The sequence below is a fragment of the Leptonotus elevatus genome, chromosome 19 (assembly GCF_054856555.1).
Source record: "Leptonotus elevatus isolate MCC_2025b chromosome 19, RoL_Lele_1.0, whole genome shotgun sequence".
Classification (NCBI taxonomy): Eukaryota; Metazoa; Chordata; class Actinopteri; order Syngnathiformes; family Syngnathidae; genus Leptonotus; species Leptonotus elevatus.
The window spans coordinates 6,795,590-6,817,153 of NC_141257.1; the positions used below are offsets into that span (position 1 = coordinate 6,795,590).

Here is a 21,564-nt window from a genome sequence, read left to right on the forward strand (position 1 = left end):
CCTCTTGTTTGCCACACAGTAATTAATGGAACGGATGACGCCAAGACAAGGACGATGAAGAAAAGGTAAAGGAAAGCAGAATGGAAACTTCTCTTATCTGATGACCAGCCGAGTGACCTTAGAGTTTCCCTTTCAATCTCCCACCTCCCGCCCTTGTTGCTCTTTTTTCCAGTGTTCTCTTTGACAAGCTGCCAGATCTAATGTCCTCTGTGAAATGTGCCTTGTCAACTCCCATAAACTCTTATATCTATCAGAGTTACCCCCTTTATACCAAAAAAAACCTCCCTCCATTACAGAGAGTGATTAAAAATGATGTCTAATCATTGGCACAGCCAAGGGTATGGTGATTTTTTTTTTTTTAACAAAGAAACAATGGCAATATTGTTCAAGATTTGCATATTATCTGCTTGTAAAAACATGATGGGAGTTTTGGTAGTCTCGTAAAAAAAATGTTGACCCAACAATCTTAAACAGCAGATTGTATCAAAAGCCACTGTGGGAAATATTTATGCTATCACATCTACATACTTGTGTAAAGACGCTACTTGTGGCATTTCCCAATGAAAAGAAAGTGAGATTTTGCTTTTCAAACATTACGTTATCATGTCATTAACAAATTTAGAGCAAGTTTTCTGCCTCAATGGCAATAATCAACAATCTGTACCAGACAATCTACCAAATTCTTAACAACCATTTACAGTCCTACTCACATAACTTTGGGGCATGAAATATGAATCAAAACTGAACAGCACATTAGGTTTGAAGTGAATTATTTAGCATGAGGGTCAAGAAAGTAGCCGAAAAATCAGCATTTTGTTATTTTCCAACCAATTAAAGTACACAATACTCTTTTGTCCAAATTCATGGTACTAAATTCCTGAGAAGATTGGATCAGTCATCAAGTTGATTGGGCAGGAAAGCAATATCTCTCGAAATCTGACGTAAGAATCTTGCAATATAACAAGCTAAGACTTTGCTCAGGAAGGACTACACTGAAGTGCACACATCCCCATTAAGGATTCTGGTCTCCTACTTTCCTGCTTCTACTACATATTTGGCACTAGGCCTATAATAACTCTAGTTGGCCGAATAAGGTCCTATGTTGAGTGGGAGGAAAGCAATATTTTGAGTGAATTTTGAGATCTTATACTGTATTGTGGCCATAAGATGGTTTAAAGATTTTGCTGCTCTAAATCACAACTATAGTACATAAAATGAGAACATTGCAAGCAATAATTGTGTAAATGTTGAAAGCATTCACACTATTATAGTTTTTTATTCTGACATTTTTTTGCCCTTCAACTACTTCTACATTCCTTGACCGATTCAAATCATTCCAGCTTTAACATGTTCCAAAAATTCCCGCTTTGCGGGCTATTAATTTTCTCATTTCTAATATGCACTGTTTTCCCACAATTCAACAATATTCACCCCCAAAATTCCTATTATTTTCCAATGAGGCATTCAACATTTCACTCCCATGCAAACTTCTCAATCTTTGGCTAATCCAATTCACCTTGGGATACATTTTTAACAGTCCCCCTATTCCCACATAGCACAAATTCCAAATTTTTCACTAAATAGTGCATATTTTTGACCAACAAAATTCCTAATTTCGAGGAAATGGGTTCGGGTTTAGGTTCAGGGCTTGTAACATTCCTATTCAAAACTCTATATAATTTCAACTGATTCCATATAATTTTTATTCAAAATTCGTTAAATTCCTACATACCAAAAATTCTACATAATTCCATATCCTTGAACTGCATTCCACCTCATTCAATAAGATTCCACGTTTCTATATGTTTTCATTCAGCATTTGAGTATTTACACGCAATTTCTCCAGAAATTTCTTCATCGCGTTAAGAAGTAATTTTTTTCCTTAAGAAAAAAACAATTGGCAAAACGCATAAATCTCCTAAAGTAGGACAACAATGCATATGGCCAAGGTAATGTGAGGCTATAAAAGTTGGGGGTGTTGCACAGATGAGAGTGCATGAAAAGATGGGAACAAGACAATCTATTCTGGTAAAGTGCACCATTGGACATCAGACAGAAAATGTTATGAGGTACAAACGCTTCCTCGTGCATATCAAACAGATGATTTTTGCCCAAGTGATGCCACCTTGGCGTTATCAACTGTAGTGAGATGGTAATGCTGGCAGCTGAAGAAGGGCTGGTGAATTTCTTGGACAATGCATACCAAATGAGATCTACAACATTGTCCTTTACTTTGCAACTTGGCATTTCTTCTGCTTGCATCAGTCTGTCTTCGTGCCAACATAAGAGGCAAAACGTACGTTTTTAATTGTCTTGTACTCACAATAGTTTGTGAGAGTTCTGTATGAAAAGTAATGCTCTGTAATTAGTGGAAAACAGACTTGTTTGGGGTTTCTTTTTAGCCAAGAATATTAAATATATATATATATATTTTTTAAAGAATCATTTAACTGTAACCGCTGTGAAACTTTGGAGTGTTTTTGCATGTTTTGGGAAAATGGTTTGAACATGATTCAGTGTGATTTCACACTACATTTTCAAGCTGCTTGTTTTGCATGCAAATCTTAATTATGCATTTAAATCTCATTAACTTATTTTAGTGGATGTGACATGCATACATCAAGATAAAGCAATGGGACATAATTTTAATTAGGAAAAATAAATAAAGGGATTGCCTTGTCACCGAATACTAAAAATGTCAACATGATGTTGGCCTGGGATTAAAAGTCACGGGATCGTCAGGGGAACTGACAGGCTTTGCCATCCCCTGAGTTGTGCCACCAACAGGGTTTGAAAGGCCATTGTTTGGCTCCGACATCTCATGTGAATCCAACTACGTTATGACATTTCCACTCCAGTAAAATGGGAGCAGAATTATGTATCGGAGTCATGCAACTTTTTCAGTCTGAAGCAGGTATAATTGGTGAATTGATATTCCTCAGATAACATGTTGGTCACACACAAAAAAAAAACCACGAATAAGCACAAAAATATCTAATTCAATTTGCTTTTAATAGTGAGCGGCCAAGTAACATTTTATAATCTAATAATTTCTTGAAAATGTAATAATATGTGCACTTTACTACTTCAAAAATGTTATAAAACACAATAAAGTAACGTCACCATAATAAAAAATGCTGACTGATGGCAAATTAACTATTTTTACTGATAATGTAATACCAGGTGTGAAAGTGGCTAGAATTTCTTGCCAGAACTCCCAAGTTTGCCACGCAGCTAGATTTAAAAAAAAATAAAAATAGTTAAACACACAATAAAACACAACAGGTCTTACACATGCATTAGGCTACTACATTACATTTACTGTAACATGTTTGTAATGAGGCATATGTGAGAAAATTATAGTTGATTAAAAAATTTATTTTTTCAATGATGTGAAAAATAACAGATAACAAAAACACCCACGTGCGTGACTGGAGTCATCAGATACACAGAACGGAGCTGGTGGACAAAACTTTGTGGAATAAATAAATAATAGTAATAATTAATATATAAGATAACAACACACCGCCTAAGCCCCCCCTCTTTTGGTGATTTGTTTGTATGTAAATCTGACGTTAGTAGATTGTTTTCTTCTTGTGTGGCAGCCTGGCAGGTTATTAAACATGGGGTTTTAACAGTTGCCGTCATTTGTCCGGGACCGATAGCACCGTTCCGGATCGTTCTGGTCCCGAATCTTTTACTGGAACGTAGTACCTTGACTGTTCCGGCACACTTTCATCCCTGTGTAATGCCTTATCATATCCCAGAAGTCTTTGCGGGCAGTGCAGTTCTAATCAAGTGGGTGGAGCCTATTTTTATTAACTTGCTACAGAGTTGGTTTAACACTAAATAAATTAACTCTGCCAAGTAACTCCAACAATGACCTCCATTTAAATCAGAGAGTGTTTTGGGGGTTTTCTAAAACATTTAACACCAAAATTTGAACACTCCAATTTTTGCTGTGAAATGTTTATTACAGTCTTAGATGCTCAAAACACAAAATGTACATCTTTAGACTGAAAATAAATATATATTACATTATTTATCAAGTTTTACATTACCAGTATAATGAAATAAATAAATAAATAAATAAATACTACAATATCAGTGCAAATTTGACTACATTTTCAGGAAGTTGTTACATTATCGGTTGCTATAGCCCTATAAAGGCCTTCTATGTCCTCAGTCTGTGTTCTCCTTCTTCCCGGAACATCACAGCTAAAATCCCAAGGCAGCAAACAAAATGGCACAGATTTGTGAATAAAAGATCAAGTGGCTGTAAGAAACAAGAGAGGACAGAGTGTATTGTTGCTCAGCTATCAAGTATAGAAGAGGTGCCAGAAATGGGGATACAAAAGACTTGATGTTGCGTGTCTGTGTGTGTGTGTATTTAGCTAATGAGTATCAATGATTTTATGTTGCCTCTATATATCCGAGGCCACAACGATGGTGGATTAACTCATTCAAACGCAAAAACGTATCAATACGTTTTTCAGTACTTTGTCCTTCACTCCCAAAAATGTGTTTACACATTTTTTTATGCAACAGCATGAAGAGGTGGCTTAAAGCAATGGTAGTTATTTAATAAAAACGGCCAGCAGGTGGCAGCAATGTATAAGAGATCAACCAGGGCCATGTTGCAAAAAGCTTTTCCCCCACAGATTTGTGAATAATGATGAAACTTAGCTATATTCTAATGCTAATTGCTGCAAAACGGCAACAGATACAAATATACTTTTTTTTCCCGATGAAAGAAGAGACTTTAATCTTTCTTTTGGTAGCATGTTTTTATAGCAATAGAACACAATATTCTGTGGGCATTGCAAAATCTAGTAAAACAGCCGCGAGCGAAGGGGGTTGTTTCAGTGAAAATGGCTCAGAGTTCCAGAGTGAACAACCAACAGAGAGCACAATTATAGCAGTTTATTTCTTGCCTAAAAAAGGTTACCATGAAAACAGAAGTAAATTGGAAACATTTGGTAAAGGTTCAGTGTGAGGGGGAAAGTTATTCGGTAAATATTGCAATAGACTCCACAGACTGGTGGAGGGTGAATGCAGTGATGCGCCCAAGGCGGAATAAGTCAGCCCATCAAGTATTCTGCATCTACTTAACTTTGCTATGGTGGGAGTCTGTATTTTCAGCTGCTGGAATCATGACACAAGGTTGTGTTCACAAACTGATGTTTAGCGCTGAGCCACTGACTCCATTTTCTTCATGCTCATCTACTCTGTTCTGCCTTGTTTCTCTGAAAATGGGGGGGGGGGGGGGGGGCAACAACTTCAGAAGGCACATGTAGGCGATATAAAAAATATTAATAAAATATTCGCAGTCCTGTTCAAATGGCAGGATTTTGTCAATGCAAAAATAGACCAAGGTAAATAATTAAAACATATTTTCAGCAATTAATGTAACATTTACAAATACAAAAATAGTTTTTTTTCAAGAGGGGAAGTATAAATAAAGTGCAAAAATGTGGTTTCATAAATGTACACACCCTCTTATAATAGGGCAAATTCATGTAAAATGCGGGTTAACACATGTAATTTAAAGTGCCTCTTTCTCTGAGGGTGTGACACTTTTGCAATCACATTATGTTGTTCATTTTTACTTCCACTCACAATCAGATTTTTTTCCCCCAATTGTGATATGTAGGTTAAAGAGGTCACAATGGTGTAAAAAGATTTGTTGACAAATGTTTAACAAAATGACTTTTTTTTGTTTTTACATCGCAAAAACTGACATTTGAACAGGGATGTGTAGGCCTTCACTTTTTATAGTCACTCTATATAAATGGTTTAATAGTGTTATAAATGATACATTTTGGATTCTCTTACTGCTGGTCATTTTATCAACAAACTGGACCGAGCTTGAAATGGCAATGTGGACTTTGTTTGTATTTTTTGTCATGCAGATCGCTCCTCTGCTGTATTTTAATTAGCCTGTGCGTTTTTTAATTATAATTGACGGGGGGAAAAAGACAACATGCCAATTGACTGCAGTACATGATCCCCATTATTTTTCCATGAGATGTCATGTTTATAATTTCAAGTATTATCTCACTGATCACAGCTGCTTTTCCTATCATCATAATTACCCCTGCTGTGTCATTTAGATGGTAATTCGGGTGATTGTTACCCGACAAAAAACATTCATCACATTAATAGCATCCTATGGGATTGAATGTTATTGAATATTTTTGAGAGTGGGCTTTTTGCGCATTCATTCAACAACATCGCCGCTGTGGAATAATACGGAATGAGGCGTTTATTCCAGGTTGACCTTTAGATCCGACACTTCTTTTTTTGCAATTTTGCTTTCTACCAACCTGCAGTCTATTGTCCAAAAAGTTGTCATCAATATGAATGTTGTTGAGTCAAGGCTGCTTGCCAATTTCAGATAGCAGATATTTTCTGAGGGGTAGGTACGCGCAAAACAAAAATAGACCTGCAGCATTTGCCAGCAGCCAAGGTTGGTGTGTTTATTTATTTATTTTTGGGTGACCTTTATTCATTTCTTCTTCTTTTTTTTTTAAATCGTTTTAAATTCCTGATTGTGTTATTATAATATTTTGTCAACCGTGTTTTCACACTTGCTTGTTGGCAGCACTTTTGGCAAACAACATTTTATTTCCATTGGTAAATGGAAAAATTAACCCAAAATGTTCTTAACAATTTGTTGTATGCACCCCCCACTAGTCTAAAAACGGCATTTGGATTAATATTGTGATTATGGAATATGAATTAAGATGGTCGTGACCAATTATGGCTCTCCAGGTCATGTTTGTAAATGAGAATTAGTTCTCAAATATTTTACCTAGTGGCAAAATGGCCGCACCCTTAGAGAGATAAAAACGGGTGGATTTTGCTACTTAATCCATATTCCACAAACGGAATATTCATCAGAATGTCATGTTTAGACGATTGAGGCTGCATAGAAGATATTATTGTAAAGAAATCCGCTTTAATGTTTAGTTTTAATACACACTGCTTCTGCCTACTGGTCATTTTAAGCTTTGTATTGGACTTCATGCATGTAAGTTACTGAAACTAGAATTTTCAGAACAAAATCAAAAATATTGAAACAAATTTCACTCCAATATAGGTCGAATCCCAGAATAACCATCTTATCACATATTGGGCGCACGTGCACAAGGATAATGTGAATCCTCCTTGTACATCTATTGTGTGGATCAGCCAAAATGCCGGTCGAGAAATCACAATAGAAGGCAGGATGTTGGGATGTCAAAGGTTTAGCTGCACCGAGATAGCATAACACACACACACGTTATCATGTAAATTTTATTCCAGATAGGAATCGTCAAGGGGAACAGAACGCTGCTATCAGCAAACATTGGGGGGGTTTTGACAGCTTTTACAAACAATACTGAATGTCACCGTGAGTGAGCACAAAAAACGATGAGGTGTCGTCTCTTATCCAAGCTGCAGTGTTTGTTTGGGGCCGAGCACATGTACTGTAGCAGATTTTGTGTTGCGGGACGTTGTTTCGGTATATCAACTCACGTAAGCGAAACTCTTCACACATTTGTGTGGCAGTGATAATCATTGTAACACAAATAATGAAGAAGTGATAGGAAAGCAGCGTGGAGGCACAGGAGGTTTTATAATTTGAAACGTGCAAGCAGATAGCAATAGAGATGCTGTAAGGAAAAACAAATAAAGTTCAACTTTAAGTTTTAAAGGTACTTTCCTTTCCTTTTCTTTAAACGTAAGGACATTTGATATAAACGCAGTATAAACAGCCTCACCATTCTTCTGAATTTAAATTATTTGATTTGCATTTGGAGGTTTTTTATCTAGAGCCCAAAGAAATCATGATCACACTAAAGACAAATTGGAGTATTAGTAAAGACTGATCTCATTGCTTCAGCATTTCCACATATGTTATGATTTTTATTCTCCACACTTTTTTTCTTTATTTGCTCCCAAACATGTATAAAAACGTTCTGTTTTAAATATTGCCATGTTCCCAAAATTGTATTTATACATTTTTTATGTTTTTTTTATGCTTGAGCATACAGAAAGCGTTGATGCAGCCCCTGACCCAAAGAGGTCGCTTAAAGAAATAGTAGTTATTACAAAAAACAGCCAGCAGGTGGCAGCAGAGTATAAAAGATCAACCAGGGCCATGTTGCAAAAAGCTTTTTCCCCACAGATTTGTGAATAATGATGAAACTTAGCTATATTCTAATGCTAAATGCTACAAAATGGAAACAGATAGAAATGTACTTTTTTCTCTTGATGAAAGAAGAGAGAGAATAATTATTATTATTATAAAATTGGCAATTTGCTACTTACATCGATCCTGTATCAATAATAATTTTAAAAAGGGTGTTGAATATTTCTGACAAAATCTATTTGTATTATTTTTGCTAGGAGAGAAGCAAACAACCTGGAAAAAATAAAAGACTGACCACAATGCCCAACACAAACATGCACGCCTGTACACAATAGAGGCTAAATAATGAAGAAGAGAGGCACATTGCATAAGTGATCAATTATCCATGTCAACAGATTGGATGATGTGCAAAAAAGGAAAATAGTCTGTTTTTCTTTTCCACCACAAAATGCATCTTGAGTGCGGGTTCGATCGAAGTAATTACAGCCATTTGTTGATGGATGACTACAAGCGAGCATTAATCAGAAATACAGATCGGGGATGAACAGTGCTGCATGTTGGAAAATGTTTGTGAGACTACACTTGTCGTACATTATCTATTTTATAATTATTTTGTAAATATAATAATTAGGGATGGGCAAGTATTGATAACAGGTATTTCAAAATATAAGCACTCACAATCAGGCGCGCCATTTTACGAACAGGAACAAGAAATTCAAAGAATTTCATGCAATTTTAAGGAAACATGCTACACTGGGATGCATACTTCTTCCGTTCAAATTATCTAGTCAACATCACCGAACACCACAAACTAATTGTTTTTTCTCAGGTGCTCTGTTGCGCAGCTAGGCTTGTCCCAATACGAAACTGAAGATGTGGTATGTATATAAAAAGGTAGGAAATTGAATTCAGCGAGCTGCCAGCAAGAGTGACCTCTTCATCTATCGATTCCTCTCCTGTCTGAATGGATCAGCGTCAGGGTGTGAGGAGCACATTAATTTGGAAAAGTGTGAAGGCAGCTACTTTTGGAAAAACTTCAGAGGCACATTCATACACAACCTGTTACATAAGTTTTTTCAAATATATAAATAAAGCAGTTAAACAAGTTAGTTCAAATTAATTTTTAAAAAAAGGTGGTCGATAGCATAAAATCTGAATGGTAACTAAGTATAAATGTAAAGATCTTACTTTCCATAAAACACATTTAAAACGCTCTTAACTCTTGAGCGCTGTTGATGTGAACGTGTGTCCTAACGAGGAGCGCCAGCGACGGAAATTGTTGTCAACTATAATATTTTATAGGAATGGGCGGAGACAAGACTTGACCAGCTCTGGTTTCATCATTAAAAAGGTACCGAACGCAAGTTACTGACTTTTTGCAGATTTTCAATGGGTGTTCCCTACTTTGTGACCCCCAGTTGAATTTCGCGCAACGCCGGAATCACGTGATTGCCACCCTCCTATAGTGCGCAAATTGTTACACTGGTGATTATGAAAATGAATTATTTTGCCATTAAAAGCAGACTTTTAGTCACAAAATGTCTTTCTGCATTTTTTTTTTATCCAAATAAGTGATTTGGGTGAAACCAACACATTCTACTAATGATCACATATGAGCCTCGCAATAATTTAAATTGGCATTCAAAAAGGTTCTCTTTTTTTATGGCTGGCAATTAAATAGTGAACATAAAAACTAATAAATAGTCAAAGGTTTCATTGCAAAACATTTAGACATTCAATATAACAGTACTCACAGTCGTATGCTCTTTATCTTCTGCGAGTAGTTGAGCGGTCCATCCTGTACAGGCGTCCATGTACAGCATGGCTTCCATCTCCATGAAACAAGTTAACCTTGTATCTCAAGGCACCACTGCAACAAGAGTCAAAAGTCAGAGTGTGAATTTCCCTTCAAGGCAATTAAATGAAAATGTTGCAGGAAAATCAAGCGGTGGGCTCACTGTCCTGTCTTCAAAAGTCAAATCAACAAGAACAGCTTTGGCTTGTCTCTTGTCACTTACTGTAGTTGACAAGTCGCTGTGAAATTCCGACCTTAACAATGGAAGATGACATTTTGCACATTCTGCTCTATTCCTGTCAAGGGCTTGTCTTGTTTTTTGACGCCTCAAAGTAAAGAATGGAGTATTTTGGAGGAGTTGCAACATAGCTTTGAAGCATTTCAGTGACAGTTGCGTCGGAAGTAAGGGTAATTTGATTACAATTCTGAGGACCTCTAACTCACAGATGGGCCCTACAAAATACTCTTTTCAATTTGTGCCATTGAAGTGGTAATATCTTCCTCCTAGTATCAATTCCAGACAAGATGTGTAGAATGTTAATAAGATTAAGAATTAAACCCTTGTGGCGATGCACTGCATGGTCCAAACGTTGCGAATATGGTGCGCTGAAATGTTAAATTGTGTCATCATTTCCACGCGTTTATAGCGGTAGGGCTTATTAGCATTGTGATTAATTGAATCCTGTATATGTATTACAGTTGGAACTTAATCATATTAAATGAAAATATGCTCCATTGGTACATAAAATAAAACACACCTTTAAACCACATCATCATGGCAGAGACTAATGCTGTGCTTCTCTATTGCAAAGAAACACAGCTGAGATGCACCAAAACGTAAAACTGATCCCATCACTTTGGTCTTCGAGATGGACCTCACAGGGATATGCAGGTACACACTTTTGCATATATTGGTAATACAGTATATTAGGGCTGTCAGAGAGAGATAGTTCTGTGAAGTTCAGATCAGGCTTTCGTTATGCTGCATAAGCAAAGCAGCAAGTGGTCGGATTATGTATCAAAGAGGAAGAGAAACAATTAACAAATCGACGATGCAAATATAAGGAAACCACTTTGGACTATTTATATAATTTACAGTATGTGATGGGTTCAGATATGGTTTTACGACAGTTCTTATTTGTCTTTAGCTGTGACAAGAACTCTTTCAATCTAAAAAAAAAAAAAAAACTTTTATATTTTATTAATTTAGTAGGATGTTGTACAGAGACTTAATTTGCAGTGGTTATTATCTTGATGCAATTGCACTACTTGGCTGCAAACAGAAGAGGCGATGATGACTCATTCTGGTTTGGAGAACAGCATGACGTCAGCAAAGGAAAGAAGTACTTGGTTGCATTCCGCTAAATGCAAATTGGACATCAACATCATTCTAAGAAGTTCTCAGAAATCACAGTGATTTCACAGCATCATTTTAAAACAATAATTGATTAAAGAATCATTTAGTAAGTCAAAGAAGAAATTCCTAGTTTTTGTAATGTGCATGTTAAAATGTATTAATGTAATGTTATATATTTGTGTATAATAAAAGTTCAGGACCTGCAGCAGTTTGGAGAAAGAAAGGTATTTTTTCATAATTTTTTGTCATTGTGTTAGATAAAATAGTCGCTATTCAGTAATTCGGAAAGGTATGGTATAAGACTGGTTGGGTTGAGCTGGCTGCAGAGCTATTTAAGAAACAGGCAACAGTTTGTGTCAAAAAGGTGACCATAAATTTGAATACAGTCATATTACATGTGGAGTACCGCAGGGGTCAATATTAGGTCCAAAATTATTTTAATTATACATCAATGCCATATGTAGAGTATCAAAATTGTTGATGTTGATTGTTTGCTAATGATACAAATATTTTCTTTTCTGGGGAGAATTTGCAACAGATTTTTAAAGATTATTACAACAGAAAATTACAAATTGAAGTACTGATTTGACAGAACTAAATTATCTAGATCAGTGGTGCCCCTATCCAGCCTGTTTTCCATGTTTCCCTCCTTCACCACAGCTGAATCTAATGATCAGCTCATCAGCAAGCTTTGCAGAAGCCTCATAACTATCCTGATCATAAATCAGGTGTGTTAGTGGAGAGAAACATGGAAAACAGGCTGGATAGGGGCTCTCGAGGACCGAACTTGCACACCCCTGATCTCGATTACGATGTTTGGAAGACATAGAATTATGCCATGTAGAACGGATAATAGATAACACAAATAGAAAGAGTATATGAAATCAAATTTCTTCATGTAATCTTAAACCACAATAAAATGCCATTATACTAAAGGATGGGTGCAAAACAACTTCCTGGAACGTCTCTGAAATATAAGTTCACTACGTTTAAGATGAATAACAAATAAAACAATAAAAGAGAGAGAATGCTGACAAAGAGCACTCAGAGAAAATAAGATTACTTCCTGGCCTATCAAACTTGCTGACCGTATTTGTACGTCCACAATGCCCCGATCCATACTTCCAGGTCTTGATTATTGCGTGGTTAAAATGGAAATGCGGTGTCTCAAAAAGTACAGCAGAGTGAGGGCATTGTTATTGACGATATATCGCTCCCCCCTCTAGATTTGAAGCGTTTTCCCTGTGAGGGAATTCGGTTTGCATACATTATGTCAATGAAATACGGCGTCACAGCAGGTAATATTACCTTGCACCACCAATGCGTCTTTCCCCTAAGGCCTGCTAAGTGCACTGAGCAGCCGTCATGGGACCCATTTATAGCTGTCCATTCCATTCACATGAATTACATCCCGCATAATTTCCATCTTTGTTCATGCACGGCAATGCCAAAAGCCTGTGTGTTTGACACTTGTATAAATCAAAGAGCAGTTCGCCATTTGAATTAAGGTTCCCAAGTTACAAGCTATCATTGGAGTGAGTCATGCCGTGAAGTATGGATGGCATGGGCATTCGCGGGACTCCATGCCAAGTGGGGATCGCGAGGAAGAATGTTTATTATGCTTGCTAATTTATGACTTAGCATGTTTGCTCCTTGACAATCATTGTGAATAAACTTGGAAATTCCTTAACTAGAAAATACATCCATCCATCCGTTCGCACTGTATTTGTGGTAAGTATGATTGAATTGGCAAGTGCGCCACGCCAGTCATGCTTACATTGTCTTCTGCATATAGAATTTACAACTGTTCAATGATGCAGAGTGTTCACATGCTAAGCTTTCATGTTATGACTGTTATGCGTTGGGTCATGAGGTCATTGTGTCATTCTGTATATGTCCCTTATGGTGATGTTGTCACTTATTATGTAAAGTTGCTCTGGTCCTGTTGCAAAAAGGACAGTAGAAAACTTAAGAATTTTTTTTTACTTCAAATAAGCAAAATTATCTGCCAACAGAACAAGAAAATTTTACTTAAACTTACCTGTACGATTTTGAAAATCCAGCCCTGCTCTCTGTTACTTTTTATTTTTGTATGTAAAGAGTCTCTGTTTTCCAACTCCCGTGTCTTGTCTGCGTTTGGGTCCTAATGCAAACACCTCACGTGACAGTTCCTTCACCCCCAAAAAATTACACCTCAGAGAAAATAGCGGGTGCTGAAGTGACGTGAGAGCGAGTACTAAATGGGCCATGAGATTTGAACCATTCCTTTCATTCATCATTATGGCGAAAGTGAGCTCACTCGCTAAAGGACAAACTAATTGTCTTATTAGAAAATTGCAGTTGTTTGTTTACATTCAACCATAATCTGCTGCAGCCAACAAGTTTGCCTGTATTATTATTATGATAGTATATTAAGTATCTTATAACCTTCTGAAGGCAATTATAAGATGACAAAGATAAGGTTAACGATAACAGGGATCCACTGCACCAAATGACCCATGACTGTTTAGTTTGCATTGCTTTGCCAAAAATGACCGTGACTAAGATACGAGGCACGTTTGCCCAGAGCCCTAATTATTGAACAGCATCTATCTCCAAAATCTACTTAAGTTCCATTCTCCCTTTCTGTCGTCCCGTTTATTTCCCTGACATCCCAAGACACAAAACAAGAACAACTAAACAAAGCTCTCAACTGCAAGCTGAAAACAACATATCACCAGGTGACAACAGAACTACCCAATTTACTTTGACACAAGCAAGATTGCAATGCAGCCACTGTATTAACAAAGCTTTAACGGCTGAAATCTCCCAAGGCTAACCTCAAAGTATTCCCTGGACTTTGGTATTAAGTGTAGCTGTATTTTATTCACCACGTGAAGATGTTTTCTGTACTTGCTTTAACCTTCAGTGACAAGAAAAAGTGGTGTTGATGAGAAATCACATTTGCAGGTAAATAAGAAGGGATGTGCAATGTTGACCGTGGGCTCGTATTTTTCTCTGCCAAGTGTGTAGGTGGCAATTTTGCATTTACTTTAAAAAAGGTGTGAATGTTGAATAAATGAGCCGACTGTGAACCCGAAGGCCATATATTGTATTATACTGTTGCTTCGGAGTAGCTTAAATTATATATACGCACTGTGTTTTTGTATTTTTTTTTGGTCCTCCAGGCTTGTCTGTGTCTTCATCACTCTGACTTGTATGCTGCTGATGGCCTCCCAGGCAACACACTTCTGTGTTAATGCATCACTACCACTTGCCAAGGCAGTTGGAAAAGATTTTGAAGCAAATACGAGACGACATATTGCTGGAGGACATGTGAAACCTCAGGCATAAGCTCTAGCCTCACTGACACTACAAACCGAGGGTGGACAATCGGACATAACCGCAGGAGATGGGCTAAGTCGAAACTACACTATATTGCCAAAGTATTCGCTCACCTGCCTTTACTCTCATATCAAATTTAAGTGGCCTACCATTCTTAATCCATAGAGTTTAATTAAACGTTCCCGGTTAGCTAGTGCTGTGCACAAATGGGTGGTCATTTGGACATTTGTTTGAGTGGGCGTGGCAAATTAATCAGGATCAGGTGTCAAATTTTCTCTGGTGATTTGATGTCATTTTTTTCGGTTGTTGGTTGGAACGCCAACAGCGCAACAAGTGGCCAAGCTAAGAAATTTTGAAATGCTAAGCGATAATTTAGAAACAGGAAGCAGAATGCGTACATTTCATTCAAGTTGGTATAGATACCTACACAGAGCCATCATAGCTGCATGTCTGACGTTTGTAACAAACCAATTCCTGGCAAAAATCGCTCGATAATTCAATGAGTTATAATGAACTTATTTTGAGCCAAACACGCGCGAGATGGCGGCTATATGTGCGTCATCAATCAATCAAGTCTAGCTATGGTATGCTAGTATTTCTATGGTCTCCGCAGCTAGCTACCAAAGCATGCAGGCTAATCCATCCGGCGAGATCTATTTACTACCATTTTACGATGTCCATGTGAGGAATAGCCAACCCAAATTCTACCGTTGGTGACAATGCAACACAAGATTCTAAGAAAATAACAACTATTCCGTAGTGTGGCAGAAGTGTGTCTGCTGATTATAAGTTATCAAATAACTGAATGACGGGCTTTGACACCTAAAGCACTAAGATTTCTCAATTTACCATTTTGATCCAATTGTATTCATCTTCCTGGAAATAAAAAAATGTTTGCACGAATATGTCATTAAGTTACGAATCCAAACGGAATGTTCGCTGATATCGGCATAATTAGCTAATCGGGATTTGGGAAGACATTCCAGGCTCTACTGTTAGCACACAGTTGGGGATATGGAATTGGCCAATAATATGGGTCCCTTATTTCCACTGAAAGGGAAAACAGATTTTGGACAATTCCATGCTCCCAACTTTGCGGAAACAGAAACATGATGCATCCCTGATCCAACACGTGCTGCACCAGTGCACAACGGTAGATCCATTAAGACATGTATGAGGGAGTTTGGTGTGGATGAACTTCACTGGCCTGCACATGGTCCTGACCTGGACGTGACCCAATAGAACACCTCTGGGATGAATTAGAGCAAAGACTGAGAGCCAGACCTTCTCGTCCAACATCAGCCTGACCTCACAAAAGAAGAATGAAAAAAGGGTCAAGAATTCTATTAAACGGCCGCCTAACCTTTGTGGAAAGCGTTCCCAGAAGAGTTGAAGCTATAGTGGGCGGACCGACATCATATTAGTTCCTATGAATTATGAGGGTGATGTCAATTACGTTCGGTGTTTCCGTTGGGAGTTGGAGCTTGTCTTAGTTTGTTCTTAATTATTGATATTAATAACCAGTTTACCCATCGCCACCATATCTGTCCCTCTAATAATGTTGGCCCATTAGATGTCAAATGAACCATGTGTCTCATTCAGAATAACACACAACTTCAACGTGAAATAAATGGCTACAAAATATGTTTCAAATGAGACATTAATAGAAAGCAATGAATAAACCAAAACAACAGTTTAACCCAAAACGGAGCAATTTGCAACCAGTCAAAGTTTACATTGCATTTCAGTTCCAAAGTAACTTTGATTTTTATACCAGCACTTTTATGATATCTTATAAATTTATGGTGACGCAAACATTAAAGCTTGCTGAGATGAATTGGATTCATTACCAAAATATAAACTACAAGGCACTTTGCCCATACATTTATATTAATCCAAGGTATGACACTGACCATATATTTACCGTGCCTCGCATTATGACATTTTGCAAAAGTTGGCTCTTTGATCTCAGAACATAAACAATTGGCTGCGTTTGGGAGACTCGTGAAGGCAGACTGAAGATGGGGTGACCTTCTGCCTCAAGCACAGTTCAAACAGAATTGGAAGAAAGACATATGGGAGGATGGCACGTGAGAAATCACAGCACAATGTTGTTTTAATCATTATTGTGACCCTTTTGGTGACTTGGACTACTAACAGTCGCATGCGAATAATGAGCATACAAAAGCTACCAAAACGGATTACAGTATAGTATAAATACAATGAGATCCTAACTACAGTAGGTTTTATACTAAAAAATTAATAGTCTGCCTTTAAGTCAGTTTATATTCAAACATAAATTTGTCACAGAACACCCCCCCCCCCCACAAATTCCAACCAAACTCAAACTAGTCGACTTCAAATGCCAAGATGGCAAAGGACAACAGCCCAACATGTCCACAACTACTGAGAACAAGGGCACTATATATCTCCTAACAAGAGAAATTAATTGCTCAGATGATTCACACACGTCAGTGCAAAGCAACACAACGAAACTTCAAATATTCAACTCAGCTGCAGGTGAGCAACAAAGACACTACATACAAATGAACAATGTGAAAATTGAATGCTAACTTTAAACAAAAGCATGTCAGTGCGAGAGGCAAAAAAAAAAAAAGCCATTTCTCAACTGGCATTCTTGTCCGTTCTTACGTCCTTGTGATTCCGTGAAATGCCATCAGTCGCGGCGCAAGTACTGTTCCAACTGAAAGTACGAAAAAAACCAAGAATGCACTGAATAGCCGGATGTTCTTGTTAGCTAGCTTAAACCAAGGCTGGATCGCCTGAATACTTGAGAAGGCTTAGCTAGGAATATATCCCAGGATGCATTTTGTGCTGCTATCATGGAAATATGTCAGATTGAGAGAGAAGGTAATAAGTACACAACAGTTCCAACGTTCAAAGATACTCACGTTCTTAGGAAGACCGTACTCTGCGTTCTTCATATGGAGAAACTTTTTCAACTTAGTTGTGACTAACGAGTGCAGCTGGCGAGTGGGGCAAATTGCTCGTTTGGATCAAATAGTCCATCAGACCTGCTTTCTTGTCTCCGACTGGTGGGTTGAATTGAGGATGACGGCCACCAATCAAGGGGAAGCAGTTAAGAGTATCCAAGTAGGGCACAAGCGCACAGATTAAAATACACAAACACTTTCATAACGTAATCTGACAACCAGAAAATACGATGGGCCATAGCACAAGACAACAAATCTCATTTCAGTTACTCTGGCCATGTGTTGCCTGGTGAATCACAAACAACATTGTGTTAAATTTTACAGAAAGCCAGAGGTTAGACTGCTTAAACAATTGTTCTCATTAATTTTAAATAACTATAACTAAGTTCAAGATAGAACCACACGAAACAGTGACAATGATACAATTTGCATCATGCTCAAAATGATCGACGTCCAACGTGCAGGATTTTCTGATTAGTTAGTGGACTTACGTAAATATATATAATGCAACAAGGAAGGCTTTTGGTTCGGTCCTGAAAATGATCCTCAGGTATGTTGGCTGAGGGAGACCGGGGTTGAGAACCAGTGTGCAAGAGTATACAGAGGGCTTTGATGCAGCCTCTGACCTAAAGAGGTTGCTTAAAGCAATGGTAGTTATTACAAGAAATGGCCAGAAGGTGGCAGCAGAGTATAAGCAACAAGCTCTTTTCCCCAGTGTTTTCAACAAGTTTGTGAATAATGATGAAACTTAGCTATATTCTCATGCTAATTGCTCTAACTCTTTCTAATCTTTCTTTTGGTAGGTTCCATATTTTTTTATAGCAATAGAACACAATATTCTGCGGGCCTTGCAAAATCAGTCAAAATCCAGTAAAACAGCCAGGAGCGAAGAGGGTTGCTTCCGTGAAAATGGCTGGGAGTGAATGAGTTAAAAGGGACCATTTCAAATTCAATCATTGCATTCGGTGTGGTGCTTAAATGTGTTTTTAGTTGTGGTTCGAAGAATTTGAACTTTTAGAAATCACACTGAAAAATTCACCTTATTGAGACATCCCCCTGAGCATAAAAAAAGAATGAATAAGTGGTCTATAACAGCTAAATAAAGGGCTGAACCTTTTTTTTTTTTTTTTATTAACGGCACCAGTACCGCAAATTTAATAAGAAATCTGACCTTGCAAAAACTGCATGAACCTAACCCAACTAATATTGCTGCCAGAGAGCGTATACTTGAATAGCATTTGCGGGCATATTCTGGCAAAACTCCAACCTAATAAGTAATTCATGTACTGTATTAATGCTAGGGTAAATTCCGTGGGCGTATGAGAGAAGAGTGTGTACGAGTCGTCCACTTGCTCCATGCCGGCACAGATGGTATAGCTGGTCTAAAAAGTGTTGTTAGTGTTGCAGGGGAGCAACGGCCGCAGCAAGTGGACAATCACCGCGCTGAGAGATAATTTCACACTCGCTGCTCTGATAACTGTCTGGACTGCTGCTGGAAGCAAAACTGGCAGAGTGGCCCTGCAAAGAAATCTTCGCACTTCAAGCCTAACAGAATTAAGAAAACTGTCCAGGCAGTAAAGCCAGTGTGCAGTAAGTACATGAGTGCATCTGTCATTAATTTGTAAGTTCTTTATCAGTCGTTGCCATCAAAATGAACCTTTTTTCATTTGTGGTATAATTGAGTTTTCAACCCTCCACCGCAGTAGACCTTTCGTTTCATTTGCTAAATCCTTTCGTTCAAGAGCAACCAAATTTCACATGAACATATTCGTTGAATAAGATACTTTTTGTTAGTACAGCAATAGTTACCTGTTGAAAAAAAAAAGAAAATCAGACCGAGGGCCATGTTGCCGAGCAACATGACACAAATCGCAAATCAGAAGTGAGACTATATTAACAGCATCTGCCGTTACTAGCGCTGTCAAAATTAGGTTAACTCAATCAAACCCAGCCATTTTCACTGAAGCAACCCCCTTCGCTCCCGGCTATTTTACTGGATTTAGGTTAGGTTGATCTCTTATACTCTGCTGCCACCTGTTGGACGTTTATTGTAATAACTACCATTACATTAAGCAACCTTTTCAGGTTAGAAGCTGCATTGAAGCCTTTTTGTATGCTCAAGCATAAAAATATAAATAAATCATAAAAAGCATATAAATATGTTTTTGGGACCATGGCAATATTTAAAATAGAACGTGTTTACACGTTTTTTGGAGCAAATGAGTTAATAATCGATTGATCATTTAAGGCCAATTTTTTAACATTTAAGATGATCCCAATCCTATGATTTCAGCCTCTCGACAATAATAATTATTTTTTATTTCTGTAGTCCTTCATAAAAGTAGTTTTGTAATACAATGTAATGCCAAATAAAATTATACCCAGTTATTAAATTAATTGTTGAATTAATCTAATAATTCTATATCATATAGTAATGATATAATAAATACAATAATATATAATATAATAAAATAATAATGATTCTATAAATATTCAATAATGAAATTCACCTACTTATTAGTACAGTAGTTTCACGACATAATGTACCACAATAACACAGAAAACTCAAACACACACAGCAGGCAGCGAAACAAATGAAACATCTTGCAAATACTGCATAGCACATCGTGTTTCAAGTCTTTAACCACCAACTGCCCCAATATGTCCTGCTCTCCCCTATTTGCTTTGTAATATCTGGCTTTGCATGAGGTAAACTGTGTCATTAAAAAGCAATCCATGAATATTTGCACCATGGAACCTTCTGTGCAAATAGGTTCAAATGTGTTCATGCTGAAAAGACTGCAAAACATCTAAACAGGCGCAATCAAGCTAGCTTTGACGGGATGAATGACATGAATGTATTAACCATTGACATAAAACAAAGGCAAAGTAAAACATTTTAACAGGTTGTCCCCTCACTCCATAAATGTGTTTGACTGGTGGGGATTGGTGCTAAAAAGCCTCTGAACTATTTTAGCCAAATAATAATAATAATTATTATTATTATTATTATTATTATTATTATACCAGTAATAATAATAATGTCTACAAAAACAATGTTCAAACATACTTGCATGGAAAGTACTTTCAAAGGTACTTGTAGGCTAAGTGCTAAAAACATTTTTCCCAATGCCCATTAGGTATTATGTGTTAACCCATTGGCAGTTCCACACTAACACTAACAGAACGATGACACAAAGCACACTAGAGTGATTCAACAACAAATGAATCCTTATCTTTAAAATGAAACCCAGAAAGAAAGAAAAAACAGGTAACTTACATGTAGCATTCCCAGATGCTAAAGATGAGCTTCCATTCTTCTTCTACCGTTTGTGACCTGCCAGTTAGCAAACCACGTAATGGTGCATTACTGCCACCATCTGGTATGGAGAGCGGATCATGATTTACTCTTTCTATGAGGAATAAGGAAGAAAAAAATATCTATAAATCCTACTAATTATATGAATTTCATTCAAATACTGCAATAATTATCTCCTCTTTTATATATATATATATATATATATATATATATATATATATATATATAAGAGGAAATGTTTTTTATTCCATTTATATTTATTTTTTTGTATTAAATTTTTGGATTATATTTTTTAAATCCGTTTTTATTTTCACTTTTATTTATGTATCTATTTATTTAGTCATTTATTTATTTAATCATTTATTTGTTTTTAATTTTGGCAGTTTTGGTCCTCCATACTTCAGCACCAAGCTTGTGCCACATTTTAACATGTACATTATCCTTTTACAGAAATAGGCATGTATCACAACTGGAGAGCTTAGTAGAGTAGAAAAGAGTCATTGATTCCCAAGTCATAGAGAAAGAATGTTCCCAAACAGATATGGCATGTTTTATTTGGTTCCCACTCCATTTTTGCTTCCTTATTTTTTTTTCCCTGTCCCCTAATGTCCTTTCAAATTCCTTGACTGGCAGACGGCATACCTGACGCGCAGGGCACGGGGGTCTCTATATTAGATA

General features: G+C 37.1%; 1 long non-coding RNA gene across 3 annotated transcripts in view; it reads right to left on the reverse strand.

Moving 5' to 3' along the window:
• The window catches only part of LOC147157667 (uncharacterized), a 102,252-nt gene extending 81,358 nt beyond the window's left edge, over nt 1-20,894 (reverse strand). For all 3 annotated transcript variants that reach the window (XR_015091072.1, XR_015091070.1, XR_015091071.1), the window contains exons 1-2: nt 20,848-20,894; nt 9,892-10,007 (exon numbers count right to left, since the gene is read on the reverse strand). This is a non-coding gene — a long non-coding RNA (uncharacterized LOC147157667). The remainder of the gene's footprint in view (nt 1-9,891; nt 10,008-20,847) is intronic.
• Nucleotides 20,895-21,564: the final 670 nt, after the last annotated feature.